The 19289-nt window shown below is 34.8% G+C and overlaps 1 protein-coding gene across 3 annotated transcripts in view; it reads right to left on the reverse strand.

The window, feature by feature from the left end:
- Positions 1–19289, reverse strand: part of NOVA1 (NOVA alternative splicing regulator 1) — a 222919-nt gene that overhangs the window by 3716 nt on the left and 199914 nt on the right. The window lies entirely within an intron of this gene.

Below are 19289 nucleotides of genomic sequence, written 5' to 3' on the forward strand. Positions count from 1 at the left end.
AGCACTCTAAAGGTAAAATTTGTTTAATTAATAGGATGTCATTTTTAAAAGAACCTATTTTTCTCCTCTCATTTGAAAAAGTTCTGCGCTGGTTTAACTTCACTAACTTCTGATTCACATTTTTTTTCACTAACGTCTGATTCACGTTTTTGTGAGTTGAGAATCAGGCCCAAAGAACTAAAAATTCAACATAGTACACATGTGAATGTTCTCACACTTGTTTGCAATATATATTTCTTTAAAAATATTTTTTATCTTTTAATATACCATATGTCTTATAATATCTGTTAACCGAACAACTTCTCTGCAAAAACATATATAAACACCTAGCATACTGACATCCATTCACTCCTAATGAAAGTTACATGTAGTAAAATGTTGGGGATAATAGTTTGCAGGTTTTAAATTGCTTTAACAAAATCTGTCATCTCAATCTCAGCAACAACAAAAATATGTAAATATAAAAAAAAATTAAAATGATTTTCATTGTTCTGACATTACCATCTTATTATTCTAATTTAAAGAGGCTAACTTTCAAATAAAATATCTGCCCTAGCAAATACGCTTGTTTTAGTTTACCCATCCATTTGGTTTAGTTATTGATAAAATACCTTTCATCAGGGTATCTATATGTTGAGAGTGTCAGTCAAATATTTAAAGTATGATACATTTTTAAAATGCAGAATGGTTAATATTTTCCAATTTATAAAATAGGCACATTCAAAACCTTAATTTAAAATAACAGATTTTAAAGTGTGAATTATTTTGCAACTAATCTGAAGTTTTTAATCTCTTTAACATTTCACTTACATTTCATCAACACCAAATGATGTTATGTAAAATTAAAGAAATCAAAAGAATCAGGTTCTTATTTATTAAAAAATGAGCTAAGTGCAGTTCTGTGCTCAATGACCTAACTATCAAGGAGCACGTAGGAGTCAGGAGACCTTGGTTTTATTGCAAGATATGGTACTGACATACTGTGTGAATTTGGTCAAATCACTTAACATCTCGGTTGCTCAGTTTCTCCATCTATAAGATGTGGAGAAAGATACTCACATATAATTGATCTGAGATCTAGAGATAAAAATTACTAAATAATTACAAAGTATTATAGCTGAAACATTCTTATCTGGTTTTGTTTACATCTCCTGAAATGCAAAGTTATCAGCTCCTGTGGGTACATGGAATCAGCCAGGAAGATTCAGTAATGTGGCATTTCTTTTAGCATAGGATATGATTTTGAAGGTTTATGGTGTTGTGCCACACACTTCACAAAAAATCTTAGCTGACCCCAAAGGTATATGCTGTGCTAAGCTCCTTTGGGCGGGGGGCTGGTAGCTGTGACTTGTCAGCAATGTGCATATTGTGCCATTATAACCAAGCAGGAGCAGGCAAGTTTTTCAGATACCACAGTGTTGGGTGCAGTATAAAAGCTTAGTTGGAAGACAGAAAGAAATACTGACTTAGTTGATTTAAAAAAAAACCAAACAAATCCCATCATACTAAAGCTAATTTTGAACCTTTTCGGACCGGTGCTTTCCCTGCTTTTACCAGAAATCCCACTGGAATCAATGGGTGTCTTGTTTAAATACAGAATGCATAATCAGGCCCTAACTAAGCACTTTGAAACTCAGCTTCTTACTATCAATTTCAACCAGTTAATTTTCACTGGGTACATTTTATCATTATGCTTCAATTGTGAGTGTTTCACCATTTGCACATGCAATATCTAAGTAACATCATATGGTTTATTGAAGTCCTTTTTTTTTTTTTTTTTTTTTTTTTACATTTTTCATAAACAAGACAAATGAATCCTCACAAGATAAACTTCCCCGATGTACTTATTTGCTTCTATTTAGTCTAATGACATTTCTAGTTAATTCAAAATCACTCAATACAAGTTTTCTAATTTTAAATGTATGAGCTGCAGTCCATCTCCAGGTATCCTCCAAAGCACTTTTTCTCTAAAAAGTGACTTGGAAAGTCGGATCTACCTTAAAATTGCATTGTGGGGTTTCATATTTATTGTGTCATTGATTTCCATGTCAAAATGCCACAGTGTACACATTTTTTTAAAATGAGTGCCAGCCCTGCAAACTCAGCATGGAATCTGAAAGTCAAAGAGAGTTCACGCTGTCATGTGCCTCATCACCAGCATTAAAGGCTCTGGAGGTAGAATTTTGCCCACAGTTACAGATGTGCAACCCACTGGCCTTAAGCTGGGTTGCACCGGTGAAACTGAGCACATAATTTGAAGTTGGTAAGGTTGTAAAAATAGTCCTGTACTTGGAATTTAGTATTCTTATCACATGCAATATCCAGTTCACTCTCCCACAGTTATGTTCGATCTGCAGGACTGATAGTAGTAAAAAGCAATAATAATTTAGTAAGTAGATGTGACTCTGAATACACAAAGAAAGCAGATCTGCTGAGTAAAAAGGTGCCATCTTTATAGTTACTTTTCAGAATAAAACTGCAACTTCAGTTCTGCAATAAAAGCACCATAGTCAATGACAATCAGAAACACCAACATTAGTATTTTTAAATCTTGAAGATATTTGAGACTATAAACAAAAAGGCAAAAATTCTTTGTACTTAGCAATACAAACAACACAGAAATCAAGACAATTTATATTTTGGAGAAGAAATTTAATAATTATTGGATTCTATATTTTTAATACATTTTCTACCTACTGAAATAGAAAACACTTTCTATGAAACATCGAATGCTTTTAGAAATATTGGATGATATGTTCTTATTATAAACCCTTCTTTAAATGACCATCCCCTTCTACTATTTGGATTTACTACTATAATCCTGGTGATTCCATCCTTGTTTGGATGTATAAACATGTTTAAAAACACATCAAGTATTGTGCAAAGCCTATTCTATACTAAAGTTTTAATGAAAATTCTGTATCAAAATTCAGTTTTAATATAACAAAAACTAGATAAAATCATTTTAAAACTGCAACATATCTAACTATTTTGTTTAACACTTCTAGTTAATGGCTGAAATCTTGCCCCCATTGACATTAGTGGCAAAATTTACATTGACTTCAGTGGAGCAAGTAGAAAATGATCTACTTGTGATTACTGAATTTTAAAAATTCATTCTTTTCTACTTTAAAGACCCTCTGATGCCTCAAGCTGAAAAACCATTCTATTTAAAAACAATTTATTTTCTAGATTCATCACTCTGTTACCTTGTACTCCCCCATCTATATGCTGCAGTGTCACACTTAGATTGTTGTATGTTTGTACAGTGTCTAGCATAATCTGGCTGAGGACTCCAGGTGCTAGTGAAATACAAAATAATACCTATTTTCTTTTTTTTTTCTTCTCATTTTCACTGCAGTCTGCAATTTGCAAGATCACAATTTGTTACTATGTAGAAAATGACATCACAGACCTCATGTTGATTTCAGTTGCTGTTATGCATGTACAGTCTGAACCAGCAAAAAACTTAATAACATGCATAATTTGAAACACATGAATTAATTGACTTCTCTCTCTCTCTAATACTTATATGGCCCCATTACCATAATACCTGGACACCTTATAGGCTTTAGTGTATTTATCCTTATAACACCCCTGTGAGGTAGGACGGTGTTGTTATTCCCATTTTCAAATGGGGAGCTGAGATTCAGAGGGTGACTTGCTCAAAGTCCCACAGGAAATCTGTGGTAGAACAGCGATTGTTAGTAGTTAATGGGACTTCTCACACACTTAAAATTATGCATGTGCTTAAATGCTTTATTAGACTGGACCATAGGGCTGCTAAAGGATAGGGTTCTGTAATTCTAAGAGACTATATGTAAAGCAACAAAGAACTTTTATTTCATGCAAAACAGACCTCAAATAAATAAGGAACCTGAATCTGCAATATTTACCAGATTATTCACCTAGTAGTCCCTACTGAATTCAGTGGGCCTGATTCTGATCATGCTTATACTGGTGTGTAAATAAGGTCAGAATCAAGCTCAGAAGGACTGGTTATATGAGTGCAGATTACTCCCGTAAAGTTGGACTGTAGGTTCAGGCTCAAACTATAGTAAAAAGAAAAAAATAGAAACAATTCTATTATATACGTTTTCCATGAACCATTAATGTCTTTAACACCCTTGTCGAGGATAGTATTTGCAAAAGCTTCAGAAAATATATGTTACACATTATGGGCTGTCACCCTCAATTCCCATGGAAGTCAATGGGGTCTTGAGGCAATTGTGTGCTTCAGAGAAGATGCTCAGTTCCTTGTACAACTGAGCCACTAAGATGAACAAGAAACAAAAGCTGCCATTCATTAACCAAAAACATACTAAAATAAGTGCATTTAAAAGATATACATTACTTTTCACAGTTTGGAAAAACTGAAAATCAGAATCATAGTTGTTAGAGATGGAGGCAGTTTAGTAAGACCATCTTTTTCATCTCCCTGCTGACATGGGAGTCTTCTTCAGTTTTGTCCTGTCTAGTTATAAAAGTCCCAAGTGATGGGACTTTCTTTATGGAGACTATTTAATAACATAATACATCTAATTGTCAAGAAGTTTTTTCCTGATAGTCAATATAGTTTTTTGTGTTTCTTAGTTTCATTCCATGACTTTTAGTTATAACCAGCACCCTGAATTTCTCCTAACATTTCCTCTCCTTCTTTGGCATTTATACACTTCAGTTAATTGCAGTCTGTTATTCTGTCTCAGTTTACCTTTCTCCTCCCACCCGGAAACAATTCCACCTCTCTCCTCCCTAAAATAAATCTATATTTTTTCCCTTAAAGAAACTATTTCACACTGACATATTTGCATTTTTTACCTCCAAATTCCATCTCTATCTTACTTCTCTGTCCGCCACGCTCACCAATTCTATTTTTAACCACTCAAAACTCCATTTGGACTCTGCCTCCTCTTACCCCATCAAAATTCTACGTTGTCTTCATCTTAACTAATTCATCTTACCTGAGATTTCTAGCAGCCTAGCAGACAGAGAGAGAGAGAGAGTGAGAGCTCACCCTTGCACCTCTGATTGCAGGTTGAATGCACTGCTCCCATAGGTCAAGGAGATTTGTCCTGAGGAGGAAAGGGTCTCTAAGCCACATATCCTGGGTGTTAGAACGGTATAACTACATCAGTTGGGGTTGCATTTTTCACACCCCTGACTGATGAGGGACACCAATAAAAGAAAATTATATACAGCATTTAAAGAATGTCTTTCTTATATTACAATCATCTTAGATGACTAAAAATTTAAAAAAAAAATCTATTTCACTTCTTGTCATTATGCTCTTTATTTACTATTTGTACTTTACTTAGCTTGACAATGAAACTAGACTGATCTTTTTGTACTAAATGTAACTTTGTTCCCATGCACCAGTACCGTGCTGAAGATATTAGAGTGTTAACACAACAGGGAAACATTTACATCTAAAAACATCACAAGCTGTTCCAACCAGCCTAGCCTGGCTCCTCTCCCACTCATGATCTTCAGTGCCCAGTCAGCTCGTCACTAATCTTCCATCCAGCTGAACCTATGCTTCTCAAGGAAGGTTTTTCATTTTAATTACCAAAGTTACCAATGTTCCACACAAAGTTGGCATCTACTTTTATTATTGAAAATTATTTGCATTAGAAATGAAAAGTCAAAACTGAGGTTACAGGAATAGTTATTTATAATAAATCCTGTAGTGTTTTATGTTATAAAAGAATCCTGTAGTGTTTTATATTTCCTGCATGAATAATTATTTTGTTGTCTCTCATTTAGGGTCATTGTCAGCCACTGTGTCCCATATTTGGGAGTTCACAATTTGAGAGGTCCAGCTGAAGCCCTTCTACCTGTCTTCATCCCACCATCACCACCTCATCACACTTCTTACACCTCTCCTTTTCAGTGCCCAAATACGGACTTTGCTTTCACACTCCTAGGTCAAACTATTACAATTTGGAATGTAAGCTCCCCAGGGCAGAAGAGATATTTATCTGTAAAGAGCAATATCAACTATGGTTCGATAGAAATAATAATGATTAAAAATATTCCCTAGTCTTTGCTTCTGCACCTGAAACTGTTCTCCTACTGGTGGCTGCATGTGGACGGCTAACATCTATACGGAAAGGCTCTTTTTCCAACAACACTTTCCACCATGTCTGTGCAAGTGAAAGTTGTGGGCTGAAAAGGGAGAATTATCAGAATTCTGTCTCTGCTCAGTTATATGTGGTCATTCTTCTCAGAAGTATTTAGCCATTGACAAATATATCTTTCTAAGGTATAATTAAAAATGGCACACAAATTCTGTGTATTGGTCCTTCTTCCTTTGTATAAAAATAAATCAAAAGTTTCTGAGTGGAAGAGAGGAAGAAACTGAATTCTCCATGATATATAGTTCTAATAACATACAAGCAAATGTCACATTTCTTGCTTTTTTCTTTTTTTTAATGTAATATAAAAACAACATTACCTACTTCATGTATTACTATTTCATGAGTTTCAAATTACATTTGTAGAGGACTGTTTATGTATTTTGAGTAGTTTTCTTTATACTTCTCACTTTTTTATAATTAAAAAAGAAAAAATGAGCTGGTTACTTACTGAATTATATAACAGCACATAAACATGGATTTTCACAGTGTTACAGAATCTATAGCGTGTGTAGTGAATTAATCATTCACACATACTAAGCTGTCATTCAGATGAAACATCTTTCAGAAGAAATGTAAAACTTAACCTAACTGCTGTGCTCAGTAAAGATTTTATGGTATTTTTAGTAAGAGGGTGTTAGCCCCAATCATCTGGCTGAATTCAAAATAATTCTACTCTGCTCTTCTAAAATCATTGTCCACTTTCAAGTCTTCATTTTTTGGTCTACTCTGTTGTATATGTTGTACAAACATGGCTGTATTTCACAAATTAACAAATGATTACTGTGTGTATAAAGGACAGTAATTTGAGCTCATTTGGTTGAAAGACAAGATGCAAATATAAGATAATATTATTACTGGAATTGCTTAAAAGAAAGAAACTGTGCAATGATATGGCAATAAAATAAAATAAAATAAAATAAAATAAAATAAAATCTTTAAAGGCTAAATCCAAATCCTATCTAATTCACAAGCAAAACTCCAACTGACTTTGATGGGATCTGCATTTGGCCTTAACACTGAGCTCTAATCCCTAGTACCAGGTCTAAGTAGATACCTTAGTAAATGAATGATACTCAGAGGAGTGGGGGAGGAAACTTCATCCTCAAGCTGCAGACCTATTCCATGGAAGTTACTATAGCCTACACCAGGTAATTATATTTATCATCCATACAGGAGATGGATGAGACATGGGAAGATCTGTGCAGTAGCAGAACCCTCGTATGGCAGCCTGTTGCCTTCCTTTTACTGCTGCGTTGGGAGCTTGATGACAAACATGGAGTGCACACCTACTATGTGGCTCCCCATGTACTCACATCCCTTGTGCTGTGGAACCTCAGTGAGCATGCAGGAAAGGGCTGGGCACGCCCCTGAATGGATAAAACTATTTTAGTAATGAACAAAAGAATTCTACCCTTTTTGTATTTTATAATCAGCTATGCAAATCAATTTAAAGTTTAATTCATTAAGTTCCTTATATTCAGTATTGCAAAATACAAATATTGCTTGCAAACGCTGGGAATTGCTTTACATTTGTACCAGCAAAATAAATGTGAGATTTCATTTTCAACAAGATTATTTATACTTTTAAAAAGAAATACTATGATTCTGATTCTTTGGTCTGCCTGAGTGGTGCTGGGGGCAGGAGCAGAAAGTAGGACTCAGATAGATTTCAAACAGCTTTATGATTCCCCAGCCCCAAGGCCTTTGGATGCTGGTTTGGTCCGGCATTATAGCCAGCTGCCCATGATCCAAAGCAATGCCACAGCCTTGCTTCCTTTTCCTGGAGCAACTTCAGCTGTAAATAATTTGGTTTAGAGCTACTATGCTAGTTCAGCACTACCCAAAAGAATCCTTAAAGGGCTGGATCCATTAGCTTTATGGCTGCTTCGTGGCACCAGAGCGGCACAAAGTCTATCTAAATGATATGCTCTAATTCAACCAGAATGCTTGATGCAGGCCTCACTGGGTGAAATTCTATGGCCTATGTTATGCAAGAGATCAGACTAGATGGTCTTAATGGTCCCTATTGACCTTAGAATCTATGAGTAAGAACCATAGCAGTACTGAGAATTTAGGCCTTCAAGTGCAGTAGGAATTTTCGAATTAAGTACAAAATGAATATTAGAAAACTGCATATTAAACAATCCCCTCCCCCCCCAAAAAAAACCCCAAACAAAAGGTGATCTACTTATCACTATTAAATCTCGTAAATATATGGATAAATATATGATTATATGCTTTTAAAACAAATAGATATTGAAAATTATATGAAGAAATTATAACATTTAAATTTCACTCAGAGGAAAAGCCTGTAGTTGGTTAAGAGCACGACTTCCTCTGAAGCTGACTAGAAACTGGGTGTGTACAAGAACTGCAAGACCTCCTAAAAATGCATTATGAATTTCCTCCTTCAGTATTTTGTTGGCTAAATGATAGCATATTGGAATGACACTGCAAACTACGTTATATTTTAATTGATAAAAGATTTTAAAAATTCTCCTATTAAATTCTACTACTGAACATTGCTCTCAGCAAGAGCTTTTTGTTAGCTTCCATAGAATAAAAGCTTGTGAGTATGGAAAGCTAACTTTTAAAAAGTATTCAAGCATATTTTTCTTTACAGATACCAGAATATAACTCATGATGACATAAGCACTCTTTTAAAAAAATAATCAATATCCAAAAATATTAAAACAGCAATAAGAATCCATTATTGCTCTTTATCAGTCAGGTGATGAAGGGCTGTGTTGTTAAACCTGTAAGTCATAAATTCTCCTGGGTTAACATGTGATTCATGACAAATCACTTAATTATTAATTAACATAATTATTAGGACAGGAAAAATGAATATGCAATTTGTTTTTAACCCTTAAAAATGAACTGTAGACGATAAAGAAAAACCTGTAGAAAATATTATATGAAGTTAATTCATAAAATGCATTGAAGACCCAAAAATAAGGCTTAAGTTAATATTCAATATCTCCACCCTACTCTGTGATCAGGATCTCTAGTATAAACGCTGATCAAGATCTCTAGTATAAACAGCTCTAGTACAGTGCATAGAGGCATATGTGCTACAGCTAATTTTACGAGACATTTATCAAATCCATAATGTACGGTACACAGCAAAATCAAAATGTACAATTCATATAATGAAACCTATATGACCTGGGGCAAATCCTGTGCTGTCTCCTCAAGTCTGTGAAAGTCCCTAGACTCAACAGAATCATTTCAATTCACTCTGCAGTGTGGAGGAGTAGGATTTGGGGAGAACATGGAAGAGGTTGGTGTCACACTGTCTGCTGTGGAGCACAGCTCACTGAGAGTTTTTTGTGGCAAGGCAGATTGGAGAAGGAAGTGGAGTAAAGTCAGTGGCTCTACCCATACCCAGACTAACCAGTCTGTAATTCCCCGAAGGAGAAGAGGCAAATACACAGACACGTAAGAGCTATTGCAAACAAAATATTCCTATGGAATTCCATAGGACATAGGACACTGGTCAGGTTGTTTACTGATTTCCATCTTCAGAAAAATGGTAATATTTCTACCTGAAAATTGCTATAGGTTTTCACTGGCATAGCTATCTATATGGTTAGAATGTTTCTTATTATGCCTGAGGCTTCTATTAGAAAACTATGGCAAACACAACTGAAGAAGCCTGGTGGGATTACAAACTTGAAATAATAGAGCATACAGAAATGTAGTTCATGGGAAGCTATAAATAGCTCATACATTTTTTCAGATATGCTGAGCTCAGGCGCAATATCGACTCCAGGAATGGAGACAACTGCCCTGATTCTGCATGATCAAGCCCAGTGACTGGCATAAAATTAGCATGATAAAATCTCATTCCCAACTCAAGAAAACTTCAGTGTTTACCATTTGAAAGTCAGCATTTGCCAATAATTATACAGTGGTATTTGGGGTTTTGAGTTATTTTCTATGTTAATTAAAAGGAAAATCTGTGGTATATCAGCCACAACTGCGACTGTTGGAAAAGGCTGACTTTTAAATTTTAATCACCGTAGTTAGCAATGGCTAGTAAAGGACTTCTAGGATCATGCAAAATGAGTTCCTGAGCTTTGCTGGGATCATGGTATGAAGAGCTAAATATTATCATTATTACTATGTATTTTGGAATGCAGTCTTTCATCAACTGTTTCTCTAGTTAAAATCAAGGGAGAATTCCTATACTCTCATTACTTTCCTAGCAGAGAAGGCTAAAATTTTTTTGCTAAGTGTTGTGACACAGATTATCTCCTACTACCTCAATTGTAATTCTTGACCCCAGAAGCAGAAGAACTTCTGTACAGAACTACATTGAGTTAAAGCTCCCTTGGACTCCTCCAAGTGTTTGATCAACTCATCATTCAACTGTTCTTACTAATTATTTCTCTGAGGCAAAGGAAACTGGTGAGAATCTCCTACTGAAGCTGATCTGAAACTAATATTTTCAAAGCAGTGAAATTTCAACCCTGAAATGCTAGGAAGACAATACCTTAGACATACATTTAGGTTTTGCTATGGTCCCCTCTTCTCTTCTTGGGACATGGTAACTTGAGGAACATATTTTTCCCCAGCAAGGGCAACAGTAAAGAAAGAAAACAGATATAGAAAAAGGCAATACTCTGCTAATGCAAGAGAGAAAAAATTCTGAAAACAAAACAAATCATTTTAGTATTCATTCACACTGATCCACATTTTCTCTAAACTAATTTTCTTTTACTGTAGTGTAGTTGCTAAGCTAATTTTTCTTTTCCATAATAAGATGCAACTTTTGGGCCATTACTGCAAAATGGGAGTGTGACAGAAGTCTCCCTGATTGACAAAAATAGTATGCGCCTAGTGCAACTTCTCACCTCCACTCTGGTTTGGACTCCAACTCTTCTTATGAAAGAGAATCAACCTTTCCATCTGGTGCTGATGGGGTTGGTCCATGGAAGGGCCTAATCTTGCTTTACAGGATTTAATGGCATTCCTGGCATAGTGATCAGCATCAAGGTGTTAGGTCATGGTAGGATCTGATGTTAACAGTTAGATTCTCAAGTAGGAAGGGTAGAGGATCTCATTGAAAGGAAGTGTGGTTATGACAGAAGGAGACAGCTCGCAAAGGCAAACTGGGCTCCTCTTTTCCAGGACTCCCTACTGTCTTTAAACAGTACCTTTGTCTAATTGAGCCATGATTTTCAAAAATAGGGCCCAAAGTTAGGCTTCAAGGTGCACATTTAGAACTCTAAATACAAATAGCTTAATGGATGTTCAGCAATTTTGAAAACCAAGCCAATTACTTGGGTGCTTAAAAACGGACTCACCAGCCTAATTTTAGGCACCTCTTTTTGAAACTCCTCACCATAACCTTTTCTGGCAGTTTGGAACTGAAGCTACATGCCCTTGTTCTCATTTGAGAGTGTCTTCAACAAATGTGTAACATCAACAGTCAAACTGTGAACCATTGGCCAGAGAAGTGACTACTCTGTGCAAGGGCAAAACTTTTTCCCTCCTCATGTAAGTCCACTGAAGCCAATACAGTTCATGTGAGAATGAACGGTTTAGGCACCATGTTCTGAAAAAGGGTTTTACAAAGAGTAAAATGGATAGAAACACTTTCACGAATTCTTAATTTCTTTAAGTAAGCATCAGTCTTTCTTTGGAAGTAACACACTAATATGATTGTGGATGAACAATTCAAAAGAAGAATTAAGATACTAACTCTCTCAAAAGGTCCCAGCAGGTATGCAACAACAGAAAATTAACCCATAATTACTGCTTTCTCTCACTGAAGATGACTCTAACAGAAAAGCTAGGAGGAAAGGGAAAAACTACCACCATAACACAACACATGATTCTATCACTTGCTTATTTGTATAGGGAAAATAGTTACATCACATTCACATCCAAGGAACAGCTCAAGGAGCTCTACAGTACATGGAAGCTACAGTCTCTGGTGTACCTCCTTAACTCCCTGCCTTTCAGAAGAAAATAACAAAAGGACATCATCGTCCCACAATGTATATGATTCTAAAAGATAAATGAAGAAAGTAAACAAACAAAACAAAACCAGCAAAAATGTTTCCCTACACAGGAGAAGTATATTATCCTATTCTATTTAGATCAAACTCAAGTATTAGAAAGTCACAGCTGAAATAACCTCACGGATAAACATGTTCATGAAATAAAACAAAAGAAAAGCTTCCATACAAGGATTCTGTGAAACAACGTCCCTCTGTTACAAAGTTAAGTTGACTCAGTATAAAAGAGATACTCCATCTCTGCCTCTGAAAATTATTCTTGCAGCACATATGCAGTAAACAGAACGGATCTGGGGGTTGTTTTCTTTTTTTACGACCTTAAGTGATACTAATAACGAAGGGAAGGAATTTTGTTAAATACTAACATCTGATAGAACATCTGTATGTTAAATATATATACACATACATATAAAGAACACTGACAGTTCCTAGTACCATCAGTGATGGCATGGCTAATTCACTGGATATTTTTGGGGTTTGATATTTTCAATTGGCTACCCATTTTGTACATTCGAAATGTTTGCAGGCACAAAATTGTGAGGTGGCAATGGAAAATTAGTTTTAATATTCTAACATTTGTACCACAGAATATATATAAAATAAATTATGATGGAATATAAATTAATTACTGCATTGTATTAGTGTAAGGATTGTGAAAAATATGACCAGTCTGGAGGGTAGGCAATTAAACTGCTGTATCAAAGACAAACAATTGTCTGATAATATATATGCTATCCAACATACAGAATTTCTGATTGTAAACCTGGGCTCCATTCTCTGTTCTGCCCAAGCTCCGTTAAGTATAAAAATGGAGCAGCGAAGGGATGCAAATGTGACTTTAAGCTAACTTCATGCCTAAATTAGAGCAGCCTGATTTCTGTTCTGAACTACATCTGGCTCTCCACATCTCCCTAGGGTTGTTCACATAGCTGAGAATATTTGTAGAGCGGTGGAAATCTGGCCACAGTCCCTATACACCACCTGTGTCTCTGGCTGTGAGGAAGGCTGTGTAGTGCAACTCTGCTGGTTCTACAGCATGCTGGGACTCTCCCTATCTCGGGGATCTTTTCCAATGGCTGGATCTGCCAGCTTTATGATCCTTTACATCATTCTCGCAGTGCAAGGGGGTAGTAAAAGAACAGACAATTCTCTTACTGTCTGCTTAACTGTTAGAATGGGAAGTTCATTTAGTTGGAATTAATATGTAAACAAAGACCTATCTCAAAGATGTCATTATAAAGAGGAAAGGGACAGTTAAAGAAACCATATCCATACGTCTTTAGGTTAAAAAAAGTTAATTAGCAGAAACTATATTAGAAAAGCAATGCAGTTTCACTAATGAATGCATGTCTCCCAAGTATAATAACCACCTTGGCTGGACTATGGGTTTACATAACCTCACAATGCTAACAGAGACTTTTGACATGTTTTGACATTATGTGATCAGGGTCTCCTCTTATAGATGCATTGTAAACATTTTCTCTCAGAGGCTGACATGTTGCTCTCTGACAAGGGTCAGAGGAAAAAACAAGCTAATACCACCAGACTGTTGGTCCAGGAAAATGTTTCAGTACTTTTTAACTAAGCTACAGGCCACCCTAGCACTTACCATAGTATTGTTTAAGTGAGATTGTATTTACACTTACCTTTAATTTTATGACTTTTTTCTCTTTATTTTTGTAAACTGGCAATGAAATGTTCTTTGAATCAACACAAAATTGTGGTGATAACTGAGATGCATCTAAGAGAGAGAAACAGAACTCTGACATTGGTGGAGGCAGTGCCAGAAATGAGTAACTGTTTGCTTACAAGATGAAAGGCATGGAAGAGGTTTTGATCTCCTTTCCCAAAAAGTGCAACAGAAGGACTGGTGAATATTAGGTGGGCCAGTGGTGAAAGCCAACCTTCCTGATAGATAAAAGGTGCACTTACAAGTAGGCTGGAATGGGAGAGTATGATTACATTCTCCTTAGGAGCCTCATGCAACTGAAACATATCTCCCATTAAAGCTAGCCCAGTGAGGAAAATTACAAATATATACTGCTGAACAAAAATTCTCCAAATATATTGTCTCCAAAGATCCACACTTTTGGGGTTATGTTCTTCCAAAACATGGGGATCTGTGGAACCAAATTTCACGAAGGAAAACTGTGTACAAATAAAAAAAATAAAAGCATAGAAATGGGGGGATTTTTGAGTTGTGGGCAAAAATGATAAAAGCCAGGCATGTACAGCTACTGAAGTAGAGCTATCTTATGCATGTAAAATACCTGTGGTTAGACGCTAAGCTGGTATAAACTGGCACATGGTGAAATGATGATTTACACCAACTGTTCATATACACATACATTTGCACACCTAAAATAGATGTGTAATTATTTGTATGAATCTAACTTTGAAAATATAACTCCAAAAAAGTAAAGGCAGAGTCCTCAGATTCAGAAGGTGAATTTACATTTTTTGGAAATCATGGCTTCTCTAGGTTTTCCTTTTCTTTTTCATTTTAAAGACATGTATATACCCTCATCTGTTGCCCTGACCTCTACTTCTACTACCCACCGCTATTTTTTTTCTGCTGTGATGGTTTTCGATTTTCTTGTTTTCTGATGTATTTGTTCTTGCTAGTGCTTAGTCCTCAAGGAACCACAGCTCTGATAACATCATTTTGAAAACATAATAGGTTTAAACACAAAATAAAAAATACCGGTCTCCAAGCCCTGATAAAAAAGTGAGGAAACCAACACCTGTAAGTTGTGGTTTTAAAATATTTTTCTCTTTACAAATGCTCATTGACTGCAGATTCCTATAGTGTTCACTTTTTTTTCTTTTTAATTGAAAAAATTAATTAGAAGTAATAAAGACTAATTATATCTAAGAGCAGGTGGCGGTTTCAGTTTAAAGATGGGCTTAATTTCACCAATTAAAAACAGGGTGGAGTTAACTCTGAATTGCAAACTTTTACAGTAAAACACTGCCTGTTTGCACGACAGAGCTCAAACTGTGTATTATAAATTATTTATAATTTATGAAAATTCTCAAATGTAGACACAATATAAAGTCATTAGTATTGGTGTCACATCATTCAATTATATTCTATTGACATGAAATAGTGACAGCAGTGGGTATTTTTCATGGTTTAGAAAGCAAACTAGACCACATTTCAAATAAAATTTTTCAAAAATTATAAAAATGACAAAACATTCCACAAGAAAATTCCATATTCAGAAATTGGTAGTAAACTACTCACACTTTATTGATATGGTTTATCACCACCAAGGACTCACAGACTCATTCATTTCTTATATTTCATTACTACTCCTCTATTTTTCTTACTACTAAAAAGTCAGAGTGGTCAAAAGGAAAGATGGTGTGAATGTTTTGGAACAATCAATAATAGAGTGAGAATATTTTAACTGACAAATGATACAGATTGTGTACTATACTTACAGTACTACATTTGAGTTTGAACGAAAAATGTTGTATAGTATAAACCATGGAGTATAGTTATATTTACATTATATCTACCGTAGTAGCATTAGTAATTTGTGACTAAAAACATATCTAATATAGAGAACATATAAATTTAATGCATCTAGGTATCACATATGTATGTATTATATACTGTATTATCTTCAAATTATTTATGATTTCTAACTAATTTAAATTCAAAATTCTAAATCTGATATAGATTTGCCATCTGATCTGTAATTTGTATGTCACTGTCTTGCATTCATACTTGCCCATATCAATGTTAGAGAAATATGAGTAGGTTATTTTATCATCAAAAATTAAAACTAAATACTTTTATGTATGTAGTAAAGACAGCTATTAACGTCATATACATAATTTTGTGTTGTCCAGAAATTCTAAATCTAACGTTATTTGTTAAATTGCTATTGAGAATATATTTAAAATGTCTGCCATGAATTCTCTAATTACAGTGAAACAATAAAAGTAGGGATTCATTTAAAGCAGAATGACATTAAGCAGTTCAAATACAGATGAAAGATAATTATATATAAACTGAGAAACTTATTTAATCAAAAACTAATTATCTACCATTTATTTCTCTTCCCAACATAAGAAGCTGGAACTTTGCTTCTGGAGCAGATATATACATTTTTGCGATGCTCATTCAACTAGATATTCTTGCACGTAACGTGATCAATAATTCCGCAATGACCTGCTTATCTTCTGACATGGTTTCTTTTTCTGCATCATTTAATTGCAAATAAGCACTGGTCTGTAGAAGATCTGTAAGGAATTCTGTTCTGCTTCACTAGAGTGTTTCCCGTGACATTAATCACAGTTTAATTTCACCATTAATCTATTCCATAAAGCAATAACACTTTAAAAGGACTTTAAATAGGAGACTGCATTTCAGCATCTCACTGGTAGAGGGCATATGTTAATTTAATATCACAAATGATTACAATTACAATTAAGAAAATAAAATGGCTTGAATTACTCTTATTACATTTACGCACTGGATAAGTGAACAATAAATAACCATAAGAAAAGTTGTAGGAGCATGAAAATATCATAACATAATACATTAGAGATGTTAACTAAGCATTTACAGTGCAGTGGATATTGCCAAAGTGGAAGTTCTCAAAAATGTTGATGAATTATAAACTTAAAATATACTTTTCCCCTGCAGTCCCCATCCCAATAATATATTCCAAATTGGGATGCGTGCATAATTTGACGTGCAGCATTTTTATTACTGATGAAGATATGTGAAAAAGAATGAGACCAACATGATTCTCATAGCTGGGTTCAGTTTATAGGTTGCTACTTAGAAAACAAACCAATACCTTTTTAATTGTAAATTGAGCAAATTCAACATGGAATCAGTGAGAAACATGAAAACTCATCATGCCATTTTGAGTGTCACTTTTCAGAGAAGAACCACACTTGATTACAACCCATTCTGCTTCAGGTTTATAGTAGGCAATTACTGGAAGACCACCTTCCAAAGATAAGTTCATTATTTTTACATATATAGCCTGCCCAACATTCACAAGACATAGTCCTACAATTTGTGTTATACAATGCTGTGAGAAGCAATACAAGAGCATTGCTGCATTATCCTACTAACCGAATCACTGCAGCACTCTGTCACCTGTTGTTGATATATGAAACTTCCTCAAGAGTGGGTGGAGGCTTCTAGCTTTTTTAAAAAATGAATTAATGAAAGACACCAATAAGATTCCTAGCAACAAGATTGGCCATTTATTTACCTTGACCATTAGTTTTTTAAAAAGTCATATAAGTGAGTATGACTACAATTTACAGAGTAGAGATCATAAACAAATACTATTATGCAACTGCATTTTCTTCTCTTTAAATTTTCTCACAAGCACAGTTTGTTTTCCATTTCCCGACATTCCTGAAGTTAATCAAGTGTCATTTACACCACAGTAAAAATTAATGGCAGTTCTAAAACACTGATAGTTTATATAGAGAGCAACAATAAAATGATCCACAAAGGAAACGTAACTAAAACTTCGTGCCAGACATCAACAGCATACAATATTAGGAGGTACCATGACTTTACAGTGAAGGAATGTTCTTAAAAGGGGGCATACATTATAATTTTAAGAACTGTTTTAAAATGGTGAAGACATTATTATTTTTCTTTATTCATAGGTGGTCTGTTAGGGTGAGATTTCACAGTGTTAGTTTTTATGTAATTTTTGTTTGGTTTCCTGTAATAATTTTTAATAGAAAGTGGTCTCTGGAATTCAATTACTTAAAATTCATCCCTGTACATATTTTTGTGTAGATATACAATTTCTAAAAAAAATAAATATACAAATTGAAAAAAAAAATGGTGAGACTGACACAGATGAATTTCAGAGACCACTTCCTATTGAAAATTATCATATGAAACCAAACAAAAACTACATAAAAATTCAAAAGGCATAAAAACTAACATTATGTGAAATATCACACAGACCACCTACAAATAGAGAAAATGAATAATTTCTTCACCATTTTAAGAACATTTCTTAAAATAGGAACTAGGGTGACTGTGTTATTCTTCACAACTAAAAGTTTGTGTCATCAGTGACCAAGGAATGAAATCTTCAGAGAAACTCGTGAAGAATTGCCCTTTTTCAAAATGGCTGCCCGAGGCAGAAACACAGACTGAAAAATTTCATCCCAAATGTTTAAAGTTTGATAAAGTATAAGCAACTGAAAATGACGTTGCATACTGACAAGTGTTAGGCAACCTTAACTACAGGCATTGCTACCACCCTGAAAGCCAATAACAAACAATTCATCATGTTAGCATGTGTTGATCCTGCTTGGGAATGTTAAGCGTGGTCTGGTGACTCACAAAGGGCTCAACAGCCTGACCGAATATAAGAGAGGTGGGAGTGGCCCTCTAGAAAGAGTGTTAGGCTGAGAAGCCTGGAAGAAAGAATACTAGAAGCAGCTAAAAGTGGGGAAAAAGTCCAAAACTGCACTTTGTTTTCTTACAGTTAATTTCTGTGTTACTAAACCCAGACCTAAGAACAGGAGAGAGTTTGGACTGTGTTGTGACAAGGTTAGTTACATAATTACATTTAATTTTTGTCACCTTTTCAAAAGAAAAGATTTGAGGTTTTGATTAGAACTGTAACCCTGAAACAGAAGCATCTGTGTATCATATGTATCTGAAACAGCATGTTATGTGTTTTCCCCATTGTAAGTGCTTTTTTTTAAAAGCAAGATTTTATTTTCCTCTCAACACAGTACAGTGATGACGTAGGAGAGAGAAATGGCAAATTGATTTATATTATTATTAGTTCTGCAGTAGCACCCAAAGGCTTTAACCCCACTGTGCTGCGCACTGTAAAAACATAGAATTAAAGCCCCTGTCCTGAAAAATTTACAATCTAAGTAGGTAACAAAAGTATGTTGAGAAACTGCTTCTTTTAATTTATAATTATGGCAAATTTTACATGAAATAATTAATAGAAAAATTAATTCAAAACATTAAGATGTCAGTTTCACAGTCACCTTTCTGACCATAAAATAGCATGTTGTTACTATTCTCCAGAAATACCCAGTACAACTGGAGCATTACTGTGAACAATTATCTGGAAGGTATTCTGAGGGAATCTTGGCACAA

The sequence above is a fragment of the Emydura macquarii genome, unplaced genomic scaffold, assembly GCF_026122565.2.
Source record: "Emydura macquarii macquarii isolate MOO-44397 ecotype Brisbane River unplaced genomic scaffold, CSIRO-AGI_Emac_v2 contig_1876, whole genome shotgun sequence".
NCBI lineage: Eukaryota > Metazoa > Chordata > Testudines > Chelidae > Emydura > Emydura macquarii.